We start from the raw sequence: 25,316 nt of genomic DNA, 5'->3' as shown, positions 1-25,316 counted from the left end.
AATAAACCAAAGACTCTGGTAAAGTATGTATAATAAATAATAAGGAATATAGTATATTATAGCATGGGAAGTGCTTTGGGAGGAAGAAAAAGTGGATCAGAGCAAGAAGGATCTGGTTGTAGATCATAGGTTTCAATTTAAAATAAGTTACTCCAGAGGAGAGGATGTAAATGAGTAGGTATGTGGAGGCCAAGTGTTTCAGGACAAAGAAAGTGAGAGCCAAGGCCCCAAGGCGAGCAGGTGTCTGGCATGTTTGAAGAACTATTAGTAAGCACAGGGCACAGTGCTAGGACCATGTGGATTGATCGATTGATTCTGGTGGTCAATTACCAACCCCAAAGCTCATTTTTTATGGCTCCTGAAAAATTTACTCAATCTCACAGGGCCCTGCATGCATCTACCACAAATCAGAACCTAATGAGCTAGTAAATTTTATTCAGTAGTATTCTTTCATTTTGGTAAGGATTCTTGCTTTTAGTAGAGATCATTTTGTCTTTATTGGTATCTATAATTGTGGTGTTTATTGTTACATATCCATACATGCATATGACACAAATTGGTCAATTTCATCCCCTAGCACCTCTCCCTTGTCTTCCCTCCCCGACCCATTCCCTTCCTCTCCTCTACTAGTCTCCCTTGTCTTTTCATGAAATCTTTGATATAGTGAATTAAGTTCTCATACTTAAAATGGTTTTGCCTCTAGATGCCACTGATGTTTGGCTTTGCAAGAATGCATTGACAGTGTAGAGGGGACCCTGCTCCACAAACCTCTATCAGTATGCTTCAACCTGCTGCCGGTTTGTTTACACATTCTATGAAGGCAACTGCAAGTCAAATCTCTTCACTCAGATACTGAAGTCCTGTCATCTGGCATCTCTTAACCTCTGCAGCCTTTACGTCCCTTACTATCTTTGACACATCTTTTATTGCTTGTCAGGTTGGAAACCTGTATTCCCCAATTTTTCTAGTGCCTGATTTAGAAGAAAATTGCTTATCTGCATAAATGTTTATGTATAACAATGAATGGTATGATAATACCTAAATCTGCAGCTAATATTCCAACAGCTTTAAACTAATGTCAAAAATCCAGAGGGAATATCTCTGGCAAATCTGTCATGTCCTGGCCTGAGGCAGATGGCATGCCTTTCTTGTTGAGATCTCTCTTTCCTGGTCATTTCCACCCTCTACTCTCACCAGTGTGAAGGCAAGGCAACTCAAGACTTCACCAGACCTCATGAGGTTGAAGGGAGGAAGGAAAGGAAACTGGAAAGTCCCTTAACTAGGCCTGTGGGAAGCAGCAGACTCCAGGTTTGCTGGTTAAGAGTTGCAGACTGTACAGAGTCTGCCATTACCTCCCAAAGAGTGTGGTCAGTGACTGTGACTTAAATGATAAAGGAAAGCATGCTCTCTGCAAGTGTGCTCTGCCTGGTCATGCCCAACTGGCAGTCCTGGCCACACTGCCCATTCAGTCACCTTGTTGGCCTTGCTGAGGAGGAGCCAAGAAGGTGGGGTTGTGGTGTTAGAAGAGGGGAACTAGGGGGACAAAAATAGCAAAAGTAGAATGTATTTCCTTTCCAAAATCTCTGGACTCACATCAATGTTTATAGCAGCTCAATTCACAATAGCTAAACTATGGAAACAACCTAGATGTCCTTCAACAGATGAATGTATAAAGAAAATGTGGTATATATACACAAAGGAATGTTGCTCAGCCTTAAAGAAGAATGAAATTATGGCATTAGCTGGTAAAGGGATGGAGTTGGAGAATACCATGCTAAGCGAAATAAGCCAATCCCCCAAAACAAAAGACTGAATGTTTTCTTTGATATGCGAATGCTAATTCACAATGATGGGATGCAGGGGATGTCTAGGGAAGAATAAAATTACTTTAGATTAGGCAGAGGGGATTGAAGGGAGGGGAGGGGGTATGGGGATAGGAAGGATAGTAGAATGAATGAAATATTATCCTATGTACTTATATAACTGTATGACCAGTGAGATTCCACATCCTGTATAATCAGAAGAATAAGAAATTATAATCCATTATACATGATGTATCAAAGGCATTCTACTGTCATGTACAACCAATTAAAACAAATTTAAGAATTTAAAAATTAAAAAAAAGAAAGAAAAGAAAAAAATTCTCTGGGTTCAATCTTTCCATTTGCAAGAGGAAAGCCAGAAAGTTAAAAAAAAAAAATCACCCAGGCACAGATTGCTGTGAAAATAAAGCAAAGCAATTTCACATGTAATGGTGTGCTAGGCATTTTAGATGCATACTTTTATTTAATAATTATTTATTTAATATTTGTTATGTGTTTAGTTCCCTCAGTCACCCTATGAAATAAATATTACAAAAATCATCTTGAAGTTGAGAAAAGTAAGGCTTTGTGACTGTGTAATAATGTCTACAGTTAGTCATGTTATAGTAGAGTTGGAATTCAAACACCGATTTACTGCAAATTCTGTAAGTTAAACCTTACATTCATGGGAGTGAAAACTCAGATTTTAACAAATAGGCTCAAAATTGGAGAAGGTATTCTGTTCATTTTAAAACTTATTCCTGATTTCTCCTACATCTTAAGTTCCTTGGGTTCAAATCTCTCTTTTTGTTTGCTCTTAATATAATGTGCTAACTCACTAGGGTTAGCAACACATTGGTTAATAAAGATTTGGAATTAACTGTGGGATTTTGTTACCTATACGTGTGCACAAGAAAATTAAAAATATATGAGAAATATTTCAAAACTACTTTCATGGAGAACAAAATATTTTTGAGGTGGAACTTAATGCTCACCAAGATTAAGAGTGAATTAAAGTCTAGGTGATCTCTTGCTCCTTCTCCATGACAGGGCAAGTCATGGCTAACTAACCATTGGGATGAAGGTTCAGGGCTGTGGTCTACTTTGCAAACTGCAAAACCTTAACAGCAGGATTCCTGGTGTTTGTTTTATAATCTGAATATATTTGCTTACTATATATTTTTAGACTTCCCTAGTCCTTTTTCCCTTTTTCTTACAGTGGTGTTTTTATTCATATCATTTACGAATTGCAGGGAAATAAAGTTTGAGTCCTGGTTCTCCACTATATATGGATAATAACAATAATGATAACACCACCAATAATGAGAACAATGATTTCTAAAAGAAACTGGTCAATAATTGAAGTGATAGCACCGGATATACAGACATATGCAAGCACCAACTATAAGAAGCAAAAGACAGAGGAGTATAAAAGGTAAAACAATCCATAAAATAAATGAGGCATTGATTTTTAAGAGTCTTTACACGCAAGTCTTTGTTTCAGGCCTTAATTTATTTTTATTGTGTACTCAAGATAAAAAAGGAAGGGTTGCTGCAAGTCATGCTAGTGTATTCTTTTGGGGTTCCACTAACAGTTCCTTCTTTCCCATATAGAGGGTCCAGGGAAATGTGAGAAAGAGACAGTTAAAAAATTGAGACATAAGTGTGTTACCAAAGAAAATATTTTACTGACTCTCAATCGGCAGCAGTGGTTACTCCGTTTAAACAATAGGTGGGTGCACTCACATACTCACAAATTATGCAGAAAAGGCAATTTCCTCTGTTTTCTTCTTTACTGGGGATGGGATTAAAACGAGAGTCAATTGTTTAAGAAATATTATTTTTTTTACTGAAAAACTAGAATTACACAGTTCTCTAAGGACAAGAAATAATCCTGGATCTGAGATGGGGAGAAAAGGGAAGGAAGATTTCCATACACACACTCACACACACACACACACACACACACACACACACACACACACACACACACACAGCTCTAGTCCCTGATCCTGCCCACCTCGTCCCTCACCAAACCCATTCATGTGCGAAGCAAATATTTTGGATGAGGGATGAATTAGGAAGAGGAAAAGATGTGTGAAGTAGGTGATTTTGTGCCCTGAGGGAGGTGGCTGTGGACTGCTCCCAACTTTCCTGTTACTTTACATCTACCCTGAGCTTTACCAAAAATACCCCGACATTCAGAATCTCTTAGTTCCAGGAGAAATGACCCAGTAACACTGAGATTTCTGCTTAAAAGCATTCACTTTACATCTTCACACTCCACTGGACTGTTTTGTACAAAGCTGCTCCATTTCTGCTTCAACTTCCCTTGGGGATGCTCTCTGTCGGATGTCTGGAAAATTCAAGAAAACAAGCTATTCTCATAAAGAGCTGTAGTGTGAGGTATAACTTATACATAATAAGGATCAATCATGTAGGGTGTACTGTTTCATGAGTATGGGCAACGGTAGAACTATATAACTGCTTCTAAAATCAGGTTATGAAACTGCTCATTTATCCCCCGAAGTGTTCTCAGTTAATCTCCATTTTCTACCTTGGCGTTTGAGAACCACTGATCTTTCTGTGGTTTGTCTTGGTAGAATTTCATGTGATATAATTAAACAGAAAGTAGCTTTTTAGTTTAGCTTTTGCGATTCATGTATGTCTTTACATCAAAGACATATCCACTCTTTGTTTTTGCTGAGTAGGATTCTATTATCGGAATATGCTTGTTTACCCATAAAACAAGTTAAAGGGTACTTGAGTTGTATCCAACTTTTGGCTATTAGAAATAAAGATACTATAAGCAGGTAAGATTTTATGTGCGCACATTTTTAATGAGATCCAGTTTTATTGCCAAATGTTTTATTTTATCCTTTTTTTTAATTTTAAGTGGAGATTTTTCATTCATTGTGTGTTCTGGGAGTTGAGTATAAGAATTCCATTTTTTTTTTCATGTTAACTTTATATCTTGCTGTCTTCTTGAATTCTTTTATTATTTCAGTTATGGTATCATTAATTCTCTAAGGTTTTCCACTTTTACTGTTGTGTTTTCCACAACTAGAGATGGTCTTTCTTGTTTTAATATGAATAAACTTTTGTTTTCTATAGTCTAATGACATTTGCCAGGATCTTCAGAAGGATATTAATTGGGAGTGGAGGCAGCGGGCATCCTGGCTTTGTTACCACTCTATGTAGGAATGGCCTAGAATTTTTCATTTATTAAGATGCTGTCTTTAGGTGTATATCTCATATTATCTTTTCAAAGAAATATCAATACATTCATATTTTCTCAAAAGCTTGAAAGAGATATTGAAATTTGTCAAAAGATTTTTTTAAGCATTTCTGAAAATAATCATAGGTCTCTCCCCTTAGACTTACTAATATGGTGAATTACATTTGTATAATTTCTAATATTTAATATTCTTTGAATTCTTAGCACAAATCCCATGGGTACATGGTATATTTTTAGAGTTTTGGAGTCTAAAATTTTATTTATAATTTCTAGATCAATATAATGTTAGTCTGTAATTTTTGCTACATTATCAGGTTTAGTATGCTATATGCATATAATGAAAAAAATTTGGAATTTTTCCTTCATTTTGTGGCTTTGAAACAATTTGTATGCCATTTAAAATACTGTAAAATACAGTAGTCTTGACTGATTTACTTATTTTTAGTTCTGATGAGGCTTTGTTGTGGCAATTTTTAACTGTGGATTGGCAAAGCACACCCATTTCATCCACTGCTCAGCTCCAGAAGATTTCCCTTCAAAGCCATGGAGATCTTTAATGTTCTTTCATTTTTGAGATGAGGTTTGAATACCGAGGTACAGGTGTGACTCCAAAGCTGTCTCTTTCTTCCACATAACCAAATAATCTGACATTTTGCCTAAATGTCAGTATTTGACAAGAATAAGTTTCAAGACTCACCTGGTCCTTTTAGGAGTTATTTAATCTTGGATAGTCCCTTAGCTTTCTGTGCTCCTCCAAGGATTGGATAAAATACCATTCCCAAGAAAAACTTTGTGAACTGGAAAAAAAAATATATATATACACAATATAAATATATGCAATCATTTTGTGTAATAATATGCTTTATCTTATAGTAATTATGTGCTATATATAACATACAGATTAAACTGTCTCTTCACACACATATATATAAATTATTAAAGATTATGTTGAAGAAAGATAATGAGTCTATATCACTTTAAGCCATTTAACCTCTTGAGATTTCCATTTTACCACATATTAAATAGAAAGAATAGGGTTGTTTATGCTATAATACAAGTAAAGCACTGGCACAATGACTGACATAGTAAATACTCAATAAAGGGAGTTGATTGCTGCTGTTGTTTTTATGACCTCAAGTCTCCATTTCCCAGTGATTACCCAGGAGACTGGTCCAGCAGTGTGAGCTGATTTTCATTAGCCCCAGTGGGAACCTATGACAGAGGGTCACGAAAAGGCTGACCAATGTCCTATCATCAGATCTATTATAGGTGCCCTGTTTCATCTCCAAATGATCAGATTCTGGAGTGGTGAACACTCAAACCGTAAGCAGGTAATCAGAAGAAAAGAAGCATCCAGCAACTTTCAGATAACTTATTTTGTACCCAGGTTGTAGTAGACATGCTCTTCAGAGCTTTGGAAAGAAACTCTGAACTTATTGACTGTATGTACCTATCCTTAGGACAAGACTAATCTGCCAGCTCAACTGCCCTTACATGAACACACTCATATACCCCCCCAAAACTGTGGGTCTCATTTTTTTTTTTTTTTTTTCCACACAGAGGTCTGGAGACTCCACAGATTCTGAGATACAGGGCACTAGAATCTCTCATTTGTGCAGTTAGAAGAGTCCTGGTACCTGAGGTTCAGGGAAATCAAAGACAGAGAGAAAAGGCAGCCAATGAGGAAAGAATGGCAGTTCAGATATTTTTTTTTTTTTTTAATTTATGGTAACTCCTTGAAGGGAAGGGAGAGGGAGGTTGGGACTCAGAAAGAAGAAGAAAGAGAGGTCCACAACAAGAAGATGCACATACTTTTTCTATTTTTTGTTCTTTTTTTGATTATGGTTGCTGAATGGAGCTAAGATATGTTAAGAAGAGTTAAATATGATGCAAATGTGGAAATCTTCCCTTCATCATAAACCAGGTCAGAGCTGGGAGTGTAACTCGGTGATAGGGTGTGTGTTTAGCAGGCATGCGGCCCCAATTCAATCTCCAGCACACACACACACACACACACACACACACACACAAAAAAAAAAAAAAAAAAAAAAAAAAGAAAAGAAAAAGAAAAGAAAAAGAAGGATCTCATAAACCAAGTAAATATAACAATGAGAAACAATTCAGATTACAGGTCACGGAGGAAAGGTGATATTTCAACTTTTAAAACCTTGCTTTGGGAAACAAAACTGTTTATTTGAGAAACTGTTTGTATTATACTTTGTTTATGACATTTGGTTTATTATACTTTATTCCACCTGTACTAGACTGCATCCAGTATGATCAAAGTCAGCGCACCAGTAATCCCGAGTAACTAACCATGCCAACATGGAAGTTTTACACCTTCATACACATACATACTACACAGGTATATACAAACATACATACATGCATACCCATGTACACGCACACATTCATACCTACACACAGCCCGTCTTTGAAATTCAGGTTCTATCTTTTGATAACTTCCTTAAAGACTTCCTGGATTTCTCAGCATTTATGAAAATGGGAACCACTCCATCTTATTTGGTTGTTTCTGAGTTAATTGCTCCTCTGGAACAATATTCTGAGCACGCTGAAGTCAAAATCCCTTTGCATTCTTTGTCTCACCTTCCTGCCCACTTCTCTACCTATTATGACACAGTTTGAGTGCTTAGTGTGTCATGTAATTGCTGTGTAATTGTATGGACTGTAATAGAGACCTCACCACTAAGGGTTATCTTCTTCTGCCTGTGTGCAAATTCCATGTTGACATCTTTTACTATCCTTTATTTTAACCATAGGAAGCATCAACTAGCAACTGACCTTCTTTTGACTTTCTAAGAGCAGCTCTTTAGGATACCTGAAGTAACCAAAAGAAAACCTGAGAATATTTTACAATAGCTGGCACACTGTCTCCCTTTACTGTTGCTGCATAATTTGGTAAATGCAACTTCTCTGAGAGAATCTCTGGCTGGGATAGAAGTGAATTCTCCCTTTCAGTCATCCACCCTAGAGCAAAGATCTGGTCCCTGGGGCTTTCATCATAGCCATTATCTACAGCCTGACCTTTGGGGCACACAGCTCATTCTCAGAGAGACCATTCTTTGTTTATTATTTGGTTATTTATCTTTTTTGAGATGGAATCTTATTATGCTGCCCAGGATGGCCTTGAACTTGTTATCTTCCTGCCTCCTTCCCCTGAATAGCTGGGATTACAGGCCTGAGCCACCATGCCCTTCCTGAGACTGTTCTTTAAGTCTTCTTCTGCCCTTTTTCTCTTGGCTATATTGCCCGCCAGCAAGGATGTCTGATGTCTCCATTTGGCAGCCACAGTTTGTGAGGTCATCTTTTCACCACTGGCTGTTTCCTCCAGTATTTAAACTCTGGCGGTGACTCAATGTTTACAATCACATTAACCTATGAGGATCACTGTGTCGAAGAATGAAGCCCTTGCTGGCACCAACGTTAAGTGTGGACATGTTCTTGGGAGGGGGTCAGGGAGCAGAGAGCCAGCTGCGGGATGGTGGGGATACCTGTGTGTGGGGAGCTCTCTTCAGCTCTTGGCAGGACATCCAGTCCCCACAGGAGGAAAATGACCCTTCGTGTTCAGTCTAGTCCATGCTGTTGCTTAGAGGAGAAAACGGAGCTGTCTTGTTCACAGGCCAGGGTGAGCAAATCCCCCATACGGCCAATACGTATGCGTAAGGCACGCACAATGACGTTCATGCAAACAGACCTTTTAGGGTAATGTCACTCCTCAGGGACTCAGAAGAAAAAAAAAATAAGATGTGAAAATCACTCTTGCTCTCAGATTGGGAAAAAGCAGATATAGTTATAGAGGTGAAGTAGAGATGATATCGAGGGGAAAGCACATGAGAAGGACAGAAGTGAGCGATCGAATAGAGCCCTTCAAACCCCAGGGGACGGTCTTCAGAAAGAAAAAAAAAAAAGTGTTGTAATAGTTTCTAAGTACAGTGAGATCACAATTTAACAAATTTAACTCACACTATAACTCAAGTGTGCACATGCATGAGACACAATCCTTTATTTTGTCTAGATTGATCATAGTTTCTATCTTGAGAGCTCACTGACTAGCTGGAGTGGGGGAATAATTTGGAACCTATAAATTTCAAACCTAATTGGGGCTGATTACTTAAACAGTCTCATTAATGATTATTTAACTAATTAATGTTTGGCTTTCAGATATCTCTGCCGCCCCTCCTGGGAAGTGGCAATCTTCAGAGACTGATGGTACCTGAGTGACTGCTGCTATTTTGAGATAGAGGGGCGTGCCATGAAACCTCTGGCTTCTTTGGTTCCTAGAGTACCTGGTTACTGCTCACTCTAGGTTACTTGGTCATCTCCCTGGGGACTATGTCCTGATTCTGCTCATGACACATAGGAGTGAAAGGTGGAACAAGAAAGCTAAGCTTTAAGTTTCAAGGATCCTGACACTGGACAATGCAATATGGCTCAGTGGAGCTGCACCCAAGCCAGGAGGAACTTACCGCCCCTTGGGGTAAATATAGGGAGCAGATGAAGAGTCTCACAAACTTAAAATTTCTGGAGTGCAAGTTTAACTCGATAGGTGGTCAGGAAAACCCATAGTGACAATGTGATCATCTAGCCCAATGGTATTCTAACAAAATTCAGCAGCTATTTTATTTTTAAAAAGTAATAATTGAACCTGGAAACCCAGTATAGCAAAGAGATGAAAGCAGAGCTGACCTGATGGGGAAGGTCAGGAACTTTACCCAACAGGATCCTCAGAGTTTCATAGGTTTTGTTCTATGGAAACCACCAATCCTTCCAAATCCATCATCTCCTAGATGGATAAGCCAGGACCTAACTAATTAAAGTAAATTGCATGCAAGTTGCAAATGGCAGAGACCGGATTCCAAACAGTTCTAGCAACTTTTCACTACATTTTGTGTTTAGTCTCCCCCAAACTTTAGCTTGATCACAAGAGTCATATGCTGTTAATTTTCGATTGCAACCCACAGTCAGATGCTCCAAAAGTCAATGGCTTTCATTGTCCAAAAATGATTCACTATCAGAAAGAAATCATTCTAACAGTCATACCTAACTGCATAAGACATGAAAAACTCCAATGTGTTTCAATCTGACTAATCTTTACTCAATGATTTCCTCATGCCTGGCCCTAATGATACATCACAATTAAGTCTCCATCAAAAGTATACTCATGCCAATATCATAGAGACAACCAGACATTGCCTGCTCAATACTGTCTCTTTTGCTTGAGTCTGTTTAATTAATGCACTACTGAGAAATGAAAACATGAACTTTAGTATGTTATTAGATTATTTTACATATTTGTTGAAGTAAAGCTTACTTGGGGTTTAAAAAGCAGAGGGAAAAAAAAAATGACTTCAGTCTAGGATTAGAATACCCTTCAGAAAGGACATGTGAAGACACGTAGTCCAAGGAGACACTGGAGATAAATGTGCCAGACACTTTTAGCTTGCTATCAAGGCTGCTGGCATTTGGATCTTCAAAACCCTAGCCAATGTTGCTTGCGAGGAATGTGAATTAGTGGGGCATTTACTGCACGGCCAATGACTTCTAAGCACACCTTGTCACTACATGTGTTCCAGCAATTACTGAGCAATTATACTTGCAATCTAGTAATTAAAAGATGGAGTCTTGTGTGGGCTGCCATTTGGGAAGCAGTGACTGCTTTCTCACTTCACTGGCATGATTCACATCCTCTGAAGAAGACCAAATACCTTCAGAACTCAGTGGATAGGTGACCCATGTCCAAAGCCACTGAATTATAGAGAGGAGATGGCTCTAGTTCGGAGGTTGTTCAAGGCAACTTTTCTTAGGTAAAGAGGCAAAAAACAGTGATCATGGAACCATGTCTGCAAACACCTAAGTCCAGGAGCACATATGGGGTGAGCATTTACACAATAAGGGTTTACAAGTACAAAGCACACAAGGAGCCTTACAACAAACATGGAATCCTTACAAAAGATCTGTCAGATTCTGGGCACTACAACTGAGTATTTCACCTATGCTGAATCATTTAACCTTCCCAACAAGGCTTTAGGCAAATGTTATTACCTTTATTTTAAGGACAAGACTCCTGAAGCTTAGAAAAGCCATATAGTGACCCCACATTTCCTCCTCTAGGGGTTGGTCAAATAAAGACACTGATTCACATCTCCTAATTGTGGATTCTGTGTTTATTCCTTTTCAACATTTTTTTCTTCCTGGGGTGAGAAGAGATGGAAGGGAGTTTAAAGACATGATCTTAGTCTTCTGGATTACTGAGAGTGAAATGACTCTAGAACAATTAAAAGCAATTATGAGCCAGGAGAAGGACTCTATGGGGATTAATGGCAACATGCTAAGAATAAAGGGTTACATAGGTTTTGCATGTACCCTGTTTATCTAGAAGGATGTCCTCAATAGTGTGAGTTTTAAATCAGGGTCTGAAAAATATGAATGACTGTATTTAACCTCATCTACCACAAGTGCTTAATTATGTTTCTATAGTTCCATCAGTCTATTTCTGTGACTATTGGACTAAGTTTGAAAATATGTTTTTCTTAGCCTTGAAAAATATGATGTGTTGGGAATTACTGGCAGGTGTGATCATGTTTTGACTGAAAACCAGCTGGTCAAGATAAACCTCGGTTTGAGGCCTAATCTCAGGTGTTTGATAACTATAGTCCTAACATGTTTTCTTTTTCTCATTACTTTAGAAAAGTAGCACAAAGCTGGGAAAGAGTGTTATTAACAGTTATCGAGTTCTGTACAAGTCTTGTCAGTCTGGAAATGAGTAGACCAGGCATAAATGTTAGAGATTTAGAGCAACATAAACAACTGAAATATGAACTCATTTGGCCCTAGAAAGGAATGCAGTTCCTACTAGTGTGAAGAACCCTCAGATCAGTCAGGCAAGAAGTTTCTTGTCAATGTCAGGCACTAGAGTGGGTGACCAGATAGAGAAGAGACTGAGATAAGGAAAGAGACCTAGTTGTACCTCTTACCAGCAGGTTGCCCTTCTCAATCGAGACTCACTATTTTCATTAACAGAATTGAAATAATATCAAGTGTTTATATATGAAATGCATGCCAATGTACTTTGTCAGTTGGGGAAAAATATATAGTCATAAGGTACTCTTAGTCCCCTAGTCCTGGTTAGACACTTCCAGGTCAGTGAAGTTCATCTACACTTATAATTGTTCAAACATGCTCTCACTTATTTATAATTGATGTCTTAGTCTAACAAAATACTATCAAGTGGATGGCTTTTAAACAGCAGGAATTTATTTCTCACAGTTCTAAAGGCGGAGTCCAAGATCAAGGTACCAGCAGAAGCAGGGACCCACTTCCTCATAGACATAGGTCTTCTCACTATGGTCTCACGTGTTGGGAGGGTTAGGGTCTCTCAGGGTCTCTTGTATAATGAAACTAGTCCCATTCATAAGGACTACAATGGTATGACTTAATCACCTGGCAAAGGCCCCACCTCCTGATACTATCACTTTGGGAGTTAGGATTTTTTGGAGGAGGGGTACTGGGGATTTAACTCAGAGGCACTCAACCACTGAACCATATCCTCAGTCCATTTTTTGTGTATGTATTTTATTTAGAAACAGGGTCTCACTGAGTTACTTAGTGCCTCACCATTGCTGAGGCTGGCTTTGAACTTATGATCCTCCTTTCTTAGCCTCCTAAGCCACTGGGATTATAGGCCAGTGTTAGGATTTTAACCTATGCATTCCTGGAGGGACACAAGCATTCAGACCATAGCAATTACTAATAACCACAATCCAGGAGTACCATATTATTTAAAATATTAGATCAGCATTTCCAACAAAAATATTTTAAATCCCATAAAAATATCCAAGGGGTTATATTTGCTCTAGAAATTAACGTATTCACAACTGAAAGATCCAACTGGAGGAGTCTAAATGAGTAACTCTCAAAGAGTCTAAATTGTGGAAGTATAAAATTCTTAAATTTTCCTTTATTATATTTTCCCTCAATTGAATCAAGGTGTCATCGCTGAAGTAGTCCCGTGATGGTCAGTAACTTAGCTGTTCTGCACCATTGTTAATGCTTCTATAAAATATCCTGATCAGACTGTTCTTGATCTCCCTTGGGATAGAATGAGGAAAAAAGATGAGATCATGTGCTATTAACTGACCCTACTGTGTCATAGAAAGAAGAGTTAAATTGAGTCCATAGTTCTGATTTTCAAGGGCTCTCATGATTCTCAAAAACATCCCTTTTTTCTTTTCTTCCAAAAAAGTGATGTTCAATTTTCAGTTGATAAGTCAACTTGAGAAATACCAGCTAACCTTTCCATCTCATGTTGAAGGCTGCAGCTCTGGGAAGTTGTACTGACATCAAGCTATTTTGTTTTGAAGCAGCAGAGTTGATATATCAGCTTTGACTGGTGTCCCTCCCTGACACCCCCCCCCCCACTTGCTATTCTGTGAATCACATCCAATCCTAATTAGCAAGATCAGGAAAACTGCATCCTCAGCAGTCAGTTAGTGAAGGAAAAAAATTGACCTTGAATGTGAGGACCAGCCCTGCAGGCCAGCACCCCAGAGTGAAGGCTGGATACCAGTCTTTGTACCTATGACAAACCAGGTTGGAGAGCAGAAAATAGGTTATGTAGAATTAAGAGCGTATCTGGGAGCTTACCAAAATTCTGTTATTAGGTTTTTCTGCTTTGGGAAGAAAAGCAAAGATCTATAAGTGGGAAGAGTACACAATTATCCATAGCCATCGAGGAGACCTGGGAATGTGGCAGAGTGGAAGCTATTGGACTGAAGATTACAAATCATTTTCTTTAAACTGAATTTAAGGGAATTTTAAGCAGAAAAATCTGGCAATTTGCTATTTTTAAAAGTCTGGCATTTCTTATTTTTATGACCACCAGTTTATTTTTATAGCATAACTCATATAAGAAATATCCAAGTTAGAAACAAAACTGAAAGTCCCAGTGGGTAATGCTGAGGGGGAACTGGGAAGACCAAGTGCCTGTGGGCCTCTACAGAGGTTCACAGCTCTGAGGACTCACTTCCCCAACCAAAATCCTCCAAGCCTGAGAGGTGAAGTTCAAAGTACAAGAAACTGCCCACCTCATCTTGTAAACAGGTTTGACTGGTAGGTGAAAAATATCACAGGGCTGACAGGGACGTACTCTCAGATAATTGCACTATGCTGAGACTCCATCTTACTTTTCCTCCCCGGCCCACCAGGTCATGCAAACTGCTTCGCTCTGTCCCACCCCATTCCTTCTGCTCTTCTATAAGGACCTGTTTCTACTTTCTGAAACCCTCATTTCCCTCTATCATGCCATCCTGTGGAGTGGAAGCAATATGAAAGTGAAAATACTGGTCGGAACAGGAGTCATCTACAACACTGAGTCTCCAACCCGTGGAGCCACCCGGCATCCGATGACTCTAACTTTGTTTTACCTACCTGATTCCAGGTATCTCACAGGTCTTGCTGACGTTTGGACTTGGGTTCCTCTCCCCATTCCTTGCAGAAGGAGATGCTGAGACAAAGATTAGGGTTTAAGTTATTTATTCAAAAGATGAATGCAGAAAACACTGGTGTTGAAGATACGAGTCAGGGAAGAGAAGGCATCTAATACAGAGTTTGTAATATAAAGCCGATACTCCGCCTCCCAACCACTTGTCAATCTGCGCTCTGCCTGCCTCCTACGGTACAGGAATTTCTGGCTTATGCTGCCGCCATTTTCCTGCTTCCCACATTACTGTCCTAATATGCTAAATAGCTATTGGTTCACCAGTCAGCCTGCAAGTATTCTCCGCTACTGGTTCCTTCCAGCCCGGGAAATTCCAATATCTGGGAGAAGCGCACCCGCCATCTACCCTTTTTTCCTTTCTTTTCACCCTAGAGTGGACGTGTTATTCGTCTGCATAATAAAGTCTCTTGCGTGAGACCTCGTGTCTGTGGTGCATTTTTCTGGGAGCTATTGGCGAGCCACAACTGAGACGAGCAGGCGGCAGTTCAGCAGGAGCAGCGGCTAGAATCGCCACGGGTCCCAAGCTGCCTTACAGCGTTATTATCAGGTAAGTTACCATGGTGGGCAACTGAAGTTTACTCCTGCCGCAGAAGTTCAGGAAAACTCCATAAAACATGTTTCAGAGGACACTACCAGAGGTGCAGAGAAAGTGCAGTATTGATACACTAACTCCGTCAGTGCCAGTGAAGGGCTCTTGTGAAGGGGGCATTAATTCCCTGGAATTTCTGGCTCACTGCACAGATGGGAAAACCAGTCTCTGGTGGATGGAGAAAGCACTAGAGCAGAGAAATGCAAGAGCTGATGGTTGGAAGGTAGCCCTTGTTCGCTGAAGCAGGAAGTGTAGGAGATACTGCTCCGGCCCTCCATTTCTGTCACAGTATAGAAAGTTATTCACTAATTCTACTTATGTTGCTTTCTGCTCTCTGCCTGTCTTAGAGAAAATCAACTGCATCAATGACTTCTGCTTGAGTACCCCTCCTATACAATTGTGGGATGTGGCTTCTTCCTCACTAGCATCATAATTCAGATTAAAAAGTTCCCCCAAAGACTGACCGTGTTCTCAATCTTCCTAACACCATGTCTCCAAGATCTTAGTACAAGTCCCCTAGACTGGATTAAATGAGTTACATTTGTATGGCACTGACCAGTCTCAACCAAAATCATGTTTATCTGCCAAATTCGATGTAAGTTTCTAGATACGGCTTCTGGATAGAAATGGTTTCCTTGTGAGTTTTTGAGTCACCTAACAATTCTCTGATATAAGTGGCCACTTTCTATCCCCTCTTTTCAAGGATCTGAATCGCAGTTTCACAAACCATCCCTTGACTCTCAACGTTCATGTTGCAGTTTTTCCTGGAGTCCATCAAGGACTACGCCAGTCCTCCAGGGGTGAGCATGGCGTTTAGACCTCCACTTACCCCACATTCTCACATTGCTTGGTATCACTCTCCAACTATGATATACTTTTCTGAAAGGTAGGTTTGTTTCTCATATATCTTTGTGCTTAACAAGTATATCTTTGACACTTGAAGATGGTCATTAAGCTTGGGGAGAATTGACATATACCCAGAAGAGGCAAAATTATGAAGACCCAAGTTTTCTGTAATGCAGGATTATAGTGAGTTCAATTTTTATACTCATTATACAAAAGTCACTCCTGCATCATCCCCCTCTATACCACCATAGCTCTGAGGAGGCAAAGTTGTGGAAAAGCTGCTTAGCTTTGATGCTTTTGTTGATGGCATGGGAAAAGCACATGTCAACTAAGCAATGCATGAGAAGGTGGGTAAGAGGACAAAGGCAGCCTGGAACACTTCAGGGGTTTGTTCCACTCTGCCCCTGAACTTCAGAGTAGAACTTGATGGCTGCTGCTGGCAAGGGTATTTTGCTAAGTTTCTGAAGAAGGGTGGAGACAATTGCAGAAATGACCTAATGCTAGTGACTCAGATTTGGAAGGAAATTTGGAATCAATGGGTCTACTTTTCCCATTTTTCAGAGGAGAACACAGAGGTCCGTGGATAGCGACATACTCAAGTTCATCACAAGCTGGTGGCTTACCAGAGGGAAGCTCTTTCTTTGGGAGACGCTATCAGGTTGACAAGCTATCCCTTTAAAGGAAGGTCTATATCCCCTAAACTTAAATATAATGTGCTATATAATTTTGGAAAAGTAATTGTCTTAAACATGTAACTTACACAAAGATATCTCTGAGACTAACACACACACATACACAATCAAGAACCTCTTCACAAGTTTGTGTGTGTTATGAACAGTTCCAAAGATGGCAGACTGGGAAGTGTGCATACAATTAGAGAGATTTTTTTTCTGTTCTTTTTCATTATTCTGTTACTCTATATTCAGATATATAATCTATATTTAAGACAGCATCTATCTGTGCCCAGTAGTGAAAGATGCTGAGATACATAACAGATCATCTCTGATACAAGATGGACATGCCATTTATTTTGGGAATTTGATGGGTTAACAGTCAACACTAGACACCACACCCATGAAGCACTAAGCAGGATCTGATGAAATTCTGTGTCCAGGTAGTCAGTGCTTAAAAACAGGTGAGGTTCCTGGTGGCTGACAAGTGTAGAGAGGGAGTCCTAGAAGGAATGAAGATGCTAGGCTGGGAAATGTCTGCCCATACAGAGAAGGAGGCAGAAATGGGGTCTGTCCATACGACAGCCACAGGATGGAAAGAGGACAAAGCTGGAGGCTCAGGTAACTATTGCTCCATCTTTGGGCAACCAAATTGGAACTCTCAGGCCAGATATGGGGTTAAAAAGGAGACCTTGCTTATCACATCTCTGTTCCCCAGTGGGAATAATGAGACTCAGTGCCTTCTGGGATAAAACAGTAGCATCATACCTGCTCATTACCTTAGGCTGAGCATTAATTAACACAGAATTATAAAATATAGCACACAGTTCCTCAAAGGATAAGTAATTCTCAACTTGTATGGCACTGGGGTGAGAAACTTCATGAAGATTTATGGAAAGTGTAAAATGCTGCTACAAACTAGAAATGAGAAAATCTAAAACTTGAGAATGAGTGGCAGGGGAGAATGGAGAATTATAAATCTGCCAAATGTTTGAGTCATCATATTGGAAGACAAATTGAAAACATCTGACTGAGAAAGCATGGCCACAGACTGGCTTTGACAAGCTCTTAGTTAAGATGGTAGAGTATAGCAAGTTGAGAACCACTGCATTTGATGGTTCTGTCTGTTTGCCAAATTCCCCCCACCTGAAAGGGACTGGTCTTCTTGGTAGACCAATATGGATTGATGAAAACAAGGGTTATGCATAAAACAAACATAAAATTAAAATCAAACAAAAGGTAAAAAACCAGATATAAACATCAAGACAAATATGTTTGAAAACACAGAATCTACTGCTGACATTGTCAAGTATGTAGTCAGGTACTGACCACATAGCCCATCTTGTAGTATGCTTGCCTGCCAGTGTTTGAATACCCAGCACCCCAGAATGGAGGGGGGGAATAAATAAACAAGACAAATATGTAGTCAGTTAGTTGATTGAGAGAAATCTCATTTCTTTCTAAGCATTGGGTATTTAATAGAAGCAACTTCCATTATATATTCAAGGGTACTTGCCCCACATGATTTCTCTCTTGTTAATATTTCTTCATTTGGAAACAGCAGTCCAAGGTGTCTGTGAGTGCTTCTTTTGGAAAATGCACATAATCTTGAACAGCAGAGCCATGATTAAATCCAACTGCAGGGAGAGAGTTTTCCAAGCAAGGTCTGGAAGCAAGAACTGTTAATGCCCCTCTTCTCTCTCAGGTCACCACCTTCCCACCTGCATCAACTATTATTTGTCCTTAAGAGCCACTTTACCCGCACACAGGAGTGTTTGAACCCTAATGTTTCAACTATAACATTTAGAGAGACATGGTAGCTGCAAGTTATCACCCTTTGCTTATCCTTGATCAAATATTTAAGTGATAAAATTTCAAACAGAATGAGAGGAAATCTGACAGGTAAATTCTGTGTAGCCATCTCAAGGGAGACAGCTTGTTTTAGAATGAGGCAGAAATTGCTAAACATCCTATTCGGATCAGTTTGGAAATTTCCAGAGGAAAATAGCAAAGGCGGAAATGATGGCTGTACTTATCATTCAGGATCATTCGACTCACCTTTGTAATCAAGTAATCCACACCCTTCCCCCTCTCCTAAACAGATGAGAAAACTAAGTATCAGTGATGTGAAATGACTCATCCTGACACAATGAATTAGCAGCAAAGCTATGGATGGAACTCAGACTCTTAATTTTTAATGCATTTCTTCATCACACTGTGCTGTTTAATAAGCTAAAATTAAATCTATCTGCTATGGCTAGACCATCTCTTCCAAAATTCATGTTGAAATTCCATTGCTATTGGAACACTAGTAAAAGGTGTGATCTTTCAAAAAGGTGATTAGGCCATAGAAGTTCCATCCTCATTTATGGGTTTAGTGCCTTTTTATAAAGGAAAAACTTGGTCCTTTTTGTCTGTCTGTTTCTCTATCTCTCCCTTCAACCTTCCACACTGGGGGTGACAGAGCAATAAACCCTTTGCAAGATGCAGGTCCTTAGTCTTGGACTTCCCAGTCTCCAGAACTCTAAGCCTGTAAATTTCTATTCTTATAAATTTCTGGACTCAAGTATTCTGTTATAGCAGCACAAAACAAAGACACCATCCAAATGTGAAAAGGATTGAACTATTGGAAATCAAGTTATTCTTCCCCCCCACATCTCCCATCCCTGTTCTTCCTCATCAGAATTGTCCTAATGCACACACCTGATCAATCCATTTTCTTTTCCAAAAGCCTACAACATCTCCTATTTGCAACTCAAAGACATGACAAGATGCTGTCAGTAGGCTCCTCACTAGTCCTTCCGTCAGTGTCTTTTCTCTTGGCCTGTTTTTCAACCAAATGCAGCCACTTGTGGTTTCTACCACCTCTACCTCTGCTCATCCTATTCATTCCCCTGAAAAGCCCCCACCACAATCCTCCTCAGTACAAATTAGACCTAGTACAAAGTTCTACCTCTTTTTTTTTTTTTTTTTTTTTGGTACCAGGGATTGAACTCAGGGCACTCAACCACTGAGTCACATCCCCAGCTCTATTTTGTATTTTACTTAGAGACAGGGTCTCACTGAATTGTTTAGTGCCTCACTTTTGCTGAGGCTGGCTTTGAACTCAAGATCCTTCTGCCTCAGCCTCCTGAGCCTCTGGGATTACAGGTGTGCGCCACAGCACCCACCTTCTTGTTTCTAACTGGATGTTTGTACCCACAAATTAGCTAATAAAATTAAGTACTTTTTAAAATAGTCACACACACACCCCAAAAAAGTCTTTATGGTCTAGCAAGATGAAGTTAAGAGTGGTGTATAGCTGGCTGTCTGGAGTTGGGATGTTAAATGAGGGGTTATCCAACCCATCTTTCCAGAGGGAAACTTTTGAAATGGAAACTGAGGTTGAGAAGAGCCACTTTCCAACCAGGAGTAAGGGAGGGCAGAAGGCTACCACCAGCGTGCTGCCCCACCATGTAGGACGTGAGAAGTGGCATGAGAGGGGAATCAATGAAGATGTAGCGTGTCACAGCTGGAAGGTTGCCAGGGGCTGTGTCATCCCTGAGCTCTGAGTTTGTTGTTCTGCTTCATCCAAATAAATGCTGTCTGAGTGGGGCTTGTTATAGACAGAGCTCGCACGCACCCATTCCTCCCCATCTGGGTAGGCCAGCAACACTGCATTCAATCAATTGCCTTCCAAGCTGATTCTGCTTAAAAATGCCTTCCCATTAGCATGCAGCAACATGGAATGAGTTCCAAATAGATCAATTAAATAGCTGTCCTGAAATGGTTTCCTGTGGGTCTCATTTTATTATTTTGTCCTTCATAAGTTGGGAAAAATAGATCTTTCCCTGTAAAAGGTGACTCCTCTGTAAAAATGTGAAATGATATAATTAAAATGTTGCTTTTAAAAGCTGCATTTGGGGCTTATGTAAATTTTCCTTTCAGTTCTTCTGTCTGATAGTCATTATCCGCCGGACTCTGAATCACAAAGCTCACCTTCCCCCTGCCCTCTTTCTCCCAGAAGAACGTGTGCATCACAAGCTAGTGTGACCTGAGTGTGTATACATGTAGTCCAGAGAGTTGCAAAGCAAACAGCCTCCATCTCAAAAGAAACCACAGAATAGAAACAATGAGATATACATACATACATATAGACTCTTTACATATATATATAATTTTCCTTCAAAAAAAACTTGGAAGATTTCTAAAACCATTTTCTTATTTATTAGCAAAACTAAATACTAACACATTTTGAGAATTAAAACAAAAGCCCTTGCTTTATCACTCTGACTTTAATCAACAATTTATTTTTTTCGACACTGTATTTCAAAACAGCTACATATAAAAGAATATCAGTGTTTACAGATTTTTTTTTTTTTTTTTTGCCTATGACTCTTTCTTTCAGTTCTCCATGATAAATGATAACTACTTTCTTTGGGATAAATAACCACCTCTGTAAAACCCCAATCTTTTCTAAGAATTCCTTCACAATTTGTCTCAGACCTAATTCCACCTGGGTTGTGGTCATTCATCCTCCAGGCTGTTGAAAAGGCAGGTCATCCCTTAGTCCCAGCTGAAAGAATCCCACGTGGGGCTACTGGTAATGACTAAAAGTAGGAAATGCAGGGAAGGTGCAGTCCATTAACAGGGAACCCCAGGAGTACAACTCCTACTCTGCAATGAGCTCTTGTCTTTTTGTTGAATTCCTTTGCTCTGACAACTTTCTTATCTGTAAATGGGGTTTTCTTAACCTTAAAGGGTTTAACTGCACAATGACTATGCACAGTTTAGAAGACTAAAGATACATGCCCTTTATCTGAGGGGGATATGTGTGAACACCCCGAGGGGGTTGCCTAAAACCACAGACAGTACTGAACACGACATATACAATGTTTTTTCCCCTATGCATGTACATACTTACGATAAAATTTAATTTATAAAGAAGACACAGTAAGAAATTAACAACAATACATATTAATAAAATAGAATAATTTAGATGACTGTAATATAAGTTGTATGAGTGTGGTCTCTCCCTCCTCCCTTCTCACCTTCTCTCCCTTTTAAAAGAGTCCAAACAAATATTCCTATCTTCAGGCTGCAGTTGACTATGGGTAACAGACACTGTGAAACATGAAACCACAGATTAGGTCTACTGTATTAACCTTTTGCCAGTCCATTTGCTACCGATTTTTCTGAGTCAGCTGGAAAACACCTTTTCATTTAGGTTGGGTTTTAATGGAGATTTTTCAATGTTAAAGGACCCAAACCTGCAATTTGCCAGCTTCCTTCTGGATATCTCCTGATGCTTTTATTCTTAAAAAGTTACCTCTCAAAGCTAAAAACATATGATGACTTCAGAACTTAGATAACTTTTTATTTTTATCTTCTAGTTTCTATGTTGTTCTCTTTTTAAATATTTAATTTGATATTTTCCAGTTATCATCTATTTTTTCCAAAAATTCTTATATTGTTCACATCACCATCAATGGCCTGTAGATAATCCCACATCTCTTCATTAAATCATGATAATTCTTTTGCCACATACTGAGTTCTTATATACAAGCATTAGCCTTCTTGGAGATGTTAATTCTTCCTTGTTTGAAGCCTCACAGCATCATATGATTTTTGTCTTTGTTATATCTCTCCAAAAATTTGTCTCATGCTCTGAGATTGTAACCTTTTCCCTAGTGTGGGGAAATTCGCTCATTTTCATCTCTTTATTTAAGGTGCTAACTCGCAATGCAGTCTGCCCTCCCTAGCAGCAGGTTCCACATCCTCAGATTCAACCCAGGGTGACTTGAAAATGTTTGAGGGGGGAAAAAAAACCCCTACATTTATGCTGAACAGGCACAGACTTTTTTGTTTTGTCATTATTTCCTAAACAATATTTATAAAGAATTTGCATTATATTAAGCCTCGTAAGTAATCTAGAGATGATTGAATTGCTACATGACCATGTGTATAAGTTATATGCAAATGCTGTGGAATATACCCTTTTATGTAACAGACATAAGCATCTGCAAACTTAAGCATCAGAGGGAGTTCCTGGAACCAAACCTCTGCAGACAGCAAGAGGCAAATATTTGTCGTTCGAAGTGAATTATAACAACATATGCCAAAGCACACATATGGAGGGTGGAAGGGGAAAGCAGGTGCAGTTAACATGCTTTTATTGAAAGCAGGGTCTAAAGTTCTGGAGAAGCCCCTGGAGTGCTGGTCTGCAGGAAGGTCTCCAATGCTGTTTCTAAATTCTTGGGCTTCTGGATAGGGCTGTCCTTACCAGGTTTCCTGAATGGCGACCCAGGGAAACTATGACCCTGTCCCTTCCCAGCCCTCCCCATCACACTTGACTTGATCACCTCCCCCAGCCTTTGAATCTTGAGTGGCAGTCCCAGTTAGGATAGGAGACAGAGAGTCACAAGGGAGCTCAACTCAACACTGAGGTCCTCAAAGCCACAATTGCTTTTTTCCACATGGTATGTAACAGACTAAGAGGTCATTTAAATCTCTTCAACTTTGTATGAGCAACAGAGGTGCCCTGACAAGCTGCTGCTCACGTCCTGGAGACAATGAGATCTACCATTCCTTCAACAGTTTTCATGAGTCATTAGTTATTTAACCTTTTGGTAGAGCCTTTTCCTCCTACAGGTTGGTATGCTGTGGTCATGTATTATCTCAGGAAGGACATTTGTCACCCTTTCTGTTCTGAAGTATCTTGAGCTCTCAATAAACAAGTCTCTTCAGCCCTCATAAAGTTTGGTATAGGAAGAAGCTACACAGCCTCAATTCTCTTCTTAAGGAAACTGCCTGATAAATTCTAAGTCCCAAATAGAATAATCCCCAATAGGACAGCTCAGGTAAAATTGTGCTCCTCCTCACTTTCAGAGGGGATGGCTGCAAACTGATGTTCTGGTCACTAAGGTGACATAGAGGGAGCCTAGGTTAAATAAGCACAGCAGGTCCTGATCCCACTCCTTTGCCTTGGGAAGGTGGAAGGTTTTTAAATTGTCTTGAAAATGCAAACAGTATATTGGAATTTGAAGAAAGTGAAAGTTTTGGGAGAGTTAGAGTCTCATGGATCCATCTTTGAATCCAGATTCTACCATGTTGAAAATAGATTACTTGGGATAGTTACTTAACCTCTCTGGACCTTGGTCTCTGCCTCTGCTAAACAGAATAATGGCTACCTTATTGGGTCATAGTAAATATTAGTCTATGTGTTTGAAGTGCCTGGTGCATAGTAAGCTCTCAATGTGATGTGGCTATTATTAGGACTGGAGTAAGCAGGGTTTATTTAGAGGTTCTTGGATGGTATGGGCAGAGATCAGTGAGGATGAGTATCAAGTTCTTCCCTGAGTGTTCCCTGGGGGACATCCAGAGTAAGGATAGGACACAGATAGTATGGGTCATCAGGTTGCTCTAATGTTGGCATCTTTCTGATACATACAAAGGGTTAGTACTGCATTTTATGGCAAGGACCAGAAATTGTAGTTGACAGTTATCCTGGGATCTAGCCAGGATTTTTGTGCTACGGTTCACCCCACCAGGCTCAGTTCATCTCTCATGGATTCTTCTCTATAGGTGTGATGTTGGTGATCAAGACTGACTACAATGGGACAATGAGAAAATGCAAGCATATGTGGTCCCAGATTGCCCTTGCAGAGTCTCCTAGGTTGTTCCCAGAGAAGGTCAAGGAGCAGGTGTTAGTTACACACCTTGAGCCCTGGTAACCCCTTAGTAGAGAGGTAGAGAGACATGTTTGGACACTGGGCCTTACCTTTATTAATAGAAACTTTGGTAATGTCATCTGAGAGAAAAATAAAAACTCTGGCCAAAGTGGGTGTGTATTTTAAGATAACACGATTTATATTTAGTGACTGGGATTATGTCCCTTGGGAGACATGAAAGAAGAGGAAGCGAGATTAAAGTTGACATCTGCTTGGGGCAAATGTCATCTCCCAAAGTGGCCATGTTCATCACAGGTTCACACCAGTCCTGAGGACGGCTCAAAGGAAGATGGGACACCCAAAGCTCACTCAGCACTAGATCCCATTACTGCGCCAGGTCCTGAGGGACAATCACCAAAGTCAGAGCTGGACCAGTGAGAGAAGAGAGCCACTCTGTGGTGCACATTCCATGCACACTCACCAACGAATGATTTTGAACAGCATGAAACAAACCAGAGGGACGTCAGAGACTTCAGGTGTAGCATGCTTCACCTCTGAGGTATACATCAGTATTCACTGAGGTGCTCTAAGGATTGACGTCATTGTTTGAAGAACTGGAAGGGTGATGTGCTAATTTGGCATACAATTATCACTTACCTATGGACATGGTACAATCTGTTCTTGGATAATTTTTAAATTAAAATTTCATTACTGCTTCCCCTAAATTGAGTAATCACCATAAAAACAACAATGCTCACCCACCTATTTTTGAGCTGCCTTTTATTTATTATCTCATTGTATTTCCATAATATCCATATCAATTTTTTTTGGATTACCTTTGACATTTTAGTGTGAAAGTTATTAATATAATCATTGTAGAAATTTTGGAAAATCTTGAAAAATTACATTAAAATATTTAGAATATTTAGATATATTTCTCCTACACTGAGAAAACCATTGCTAATATTTTAATGGATCTATTTACAGTATATGTCCATGCATAT

The 25,316-nt window shown here is 39.5% G+C and overlaps 1 long non-coding RNA gene across 3 annotated transcripts in view; it reads right to left on the bottom strand.

The window, feature by feature from the left end:
- Nucleotides 1–3,296: 3,296 nt before the first annotated feature.
- The window catches only part of LOC306641630, a 342,732-nt gene continuing 320,712 nt past the window's right edge, over nt 3,297–25,316 (bottom strand). For all 3 annotated transcript variants that reach the window (XR_013758222.1, XR_013758223.1, XR_013758224.1), the window contains 2 exons: nt 5,738–5,837; nt 3,297–4,158 (listed from right to left, as the gene is read on the bottom strand). This is a non-coding gene — a long non-coding RNA (uncharacterized lncRNA). The remainder of the gene's footprint in view (nt 4,159–5,737; nt 5,838–25,316) is intronic.

The sequence above is a fragment of the Sciurus vulgaris genome (assembly GCF_902686455.1).
Source record: "Sciurus vulgaris genome assembly, chromosome: 12".
NCBI lineage: Eukaryota > Metazoa > Chordata > Mammalia > Rodentia > Sciuridae > Sciurus > Sciurus vulgaris.
Note: the sequence above shows the minus strand (reverse complement) of the source record. Positions and strands in the feature narration are given on the sequence as shown.